The following is a 3183-nucleotide window of genomic DNA, read 5'->3' on the forward strand; positions in this document are numbered from 1 at the left end:
TTTAAAATCTTATAAATTTATACTTTTAAATTTTATAAAAAATCATGGTTGTATATATCTCTCTTTATTTATCTTATTTTATAAAAAAATCATGACACGAGTTTTCTTTTTCCCACCAAAATCAATTTAAGTTGACATTTGATAAGTAACTACTATATTATTATATATATTCCAAATGCTTTAACATTTCGAAGGAAAAAATCAAAGGCCTCGTTTTCGTGTTTTATGCAGTTAAAAAAAAGAGTGAGTGGTGGGTACTTTAGTAATACTAATGTATTATTTTGATTCTAAATGTAATTTTGTCCTAAAATCTTCCTCACACAATCACTGTAACAAAGGTTAGTTAAAATAACTCCCTCATAATAGTTAAGGGGGGTTAATTGCTAAAGATATTAATAAGGGGTGTTTTTTGCAAATGGGTGAAAGTCGAGGGGGATTTTTTGCAATTCGCCCTTATTTTTTTTTAATATGTCATAGTTACAAAATAATAAAATAAATTCACATTTTTTGCAAATTAACATTGTCACAATAATCATTAAAAAAATAAATAATAATTAAAAATAATTAATCAATAATCATGACATCATTAGTTCATCACAATATCACTAAGACCTGTAAACATCTATAAATAAATAAAAATAAAGATCAGTAAAAATCTATATAGCTATAAACAAAATTTAAAAGATTTAAAAAGAATAAAGATTTGGAATAAATATATGTAATGTTTGTGCCTTTAGATATATATATATATATGTCTGTGTGTGTGATGTACATTGAGGTAAAAAAAAAAAAAAAAAAAAAAAAAAAAAAAAAAAAAAAAAAAATGAGAAAGCAAATTAAAATTTTGGTGGGACCCACCACCACACCTAAAAAGGGTTTGAGACCACAATTGGTCTCCATTTTTCTTCTCTCCCGCTAGCCCTTCCTTCTGTCTCTGTTTCTTGTTTTTTTTCTTTTTCTTTTTGAACTCAAACTTCATTCTTAGATTACTCCTCCACCTTTTGTCGGATTGAGGTGCCGTTTAAGGCAAAACGAAGCTTGTGTCGAGCTCTACGCATACATACCAACAATTCCAGATTTGGTGCACCCTTTGAACTTCGAAATTTAGGACCCATTTTCTAGGGTTTGCTCATTTTTGAGGTAGGGGCATCTTAATCCACTCTAGTCTTGTTCTATTGTGAATTTTACCTCCATGTTGTATTATATATGCTTAATTTAGAGTTAATTATATCTATGATGGTATTAATGATGTCTAGAGGGTTTTCACGATCTTGAATATGGTTGGTTCATGTGCAAATTATATTTAGTTGTTGATTTCCTATGTTTACTATGTGCTAGCATGCTGAAATTGATGTATGAGAGTATGCTTATTTAAATTGCGCCAAATTTCCCAATTCATGATGTTGAGCTCATATATATATATATACATGCACATGCTTAAATGTATTTTGTTGTATCTTAATGTGTTAATAATTACTTGGGAGATGTTGAACATGTTGAATGTTTAATTTTATGATGGAAAATCCATGACATTGAATGTATGGAACATATATACATGCACATACCATTGGGTTTGCATGAAATGGGCGAAATTGTTCTTGAAATAAATATGGGGAATTTCAGGGAAGTGTTTTTGATAAAATGGTTTTATGCGAAACCCGGTCGCTGCGGGGTTACCAACGGGCCGGAGGTTAATATAGTCTAGAGGGGACTAGGGAGTCGCCCTAGCGTGGTTGAGCTAGCTGGGCCCCATAATGACGCCGCGGGGTTACCAAGGGTCAGGGACACTAGCCAATCCTCCTCTCGTGTCGCGGCGGGGTTACCAAATGGCGGGCTATATTAACGTTTGAAAGTGATGGTTTTGAGAATGAAAATGGGGAGTGTCATTGATATGCATTGCATTTCATTGCATTGCATTGCATTGTTTATAATTGGAATTGAATTGTATGTTGTATTTGATCCCCTACATTGTATGATCCCTATCTCCCATTGGCCTATGCTTTGCTTGAATTCACAAGGATACAAGATTTGTGTCTTAAGTGTCACCTACTGAGCATATAGCTAACCCTACTATTTATACATTTTTTTCAGGTCTTGGAAAAGAACCGGTGAACGACAACCCACCTCAAGCTTGAGCGATACTAGAAGCTCACTTTTGTGTCTTTTGTATATCTCCCATTATTTTTGCAAAGCACTAAAAGTGTGAAGGTGTATATGTATATTTTGCAAAAACTTTGTCATGTAATGTAATTAAGGTATTTGATGATATTTTGGATGTGAATTTGTTATCATGTAAACCTTATTGATGAATGGGGAGAGTAATACTAGTTTGAAGTATTATTGAGATCATTTGATTGTGTATCATCATCTTCTATTGCCGTGAATTCGGAATTTGAGCCATGATAGGTTAAAAAAAAATGAATTTAAACAGGTTGCGGTAGGTCCATTTTTAGGGGAGGTTATGCCGAATTTTTTGTAAAATTCTTAGCATCAGCTAGGGTCGTTACAAAATTTGGTATCAGAGCCAAGGTTCGAAAACCTTTAAGACGACGGGTAGAGGCCTACATAGAGTCGCATGGGATGTTGTTTGTATTGTTTACTTGACTACTTGCTACGTGATATTTTACTTAAATGAGCATGCTTAGCTGCCTATGTGCTTACTGCTTACTTGTTTATGTTAAAATGTTTCTTGCATAGTCTTGCATGCTAAGTGTTGTACGGTATTAATTCTTGTTGAGTCGTCCACAGTGGACCTTAGTGTCATGTTTCTAAATCGTTTTCTCGTTTTATAGCACGATGTCACGGTGTGAGGAACCTAGAGAAGTTGGCCCTAGACCAACAAGGGGTGATGTTGGTGAGAGCTCTAGCTCCAATCCGGCGGAGCCAGTTGATGAGAACATGCTTCTTAGGGACTTGATTCCTCCAAGAGTTGTTCCCCCAAGAAGAGAGAATGTTGAAACACCCGTACCCGTAGAAGTGGGTGAAGGTTCTGTGGCACTGGAGTTTAATCGTTTGTTGCAAAATGTCGTAAGGGCAACGATTGTTGCTCAGCCGCAGTTGGTACCACAACCTACAGTTCGAGTTGAGGAGACTCCAGCTCAGAAGCGTCTCAAGATCATTAAGGGGTTTTCTCAGCTGATGCCGGTTATGTTTGAGGGCGGTGCGGATCCAATGGTAACCGAC

At 35.2% G+C, this 3183-nt stretch overlaps 1 long non-coding RNA gene across 1 annotated transcript; it reads left to right on the forward strand.

Annotated features, from left to right (window-relative positions):
• The first annotated feature begins 746 nt into the window (after positions 1 to 746).
• Positions 747 to 2268, forward strand: LOC132286411 (uncharacterized). Its single transcript, XR_009472774.1, has 2 exons — positions 747 to 1140; positions 2092 to 2268. It is a non-coding gene; the product is annotated as an uncharacterized LOC132286411 (long non-coding RNA).
• Positions 2269 to 3183: the final 915 nt, after the last annotated feature.

The sequence above is a fragment of the Cornus florida genome, unplaced genomic scaffold (assembly GCF_030987335.1).
Source record: "Cornus florida cultivar Cherokee Brave unplaced genomic scaffold, ASM3098733v1 CherokeeBrave_3.0.0_Hap2_Chr02, whole genome shotgun sequence".
NCBI classification, from domain to species: Eukaryota; Viridiplantae; Streptophyta; class Magnoliopsida; order Cornales; family Cornaceae; genus Cornus; species Cornus florida.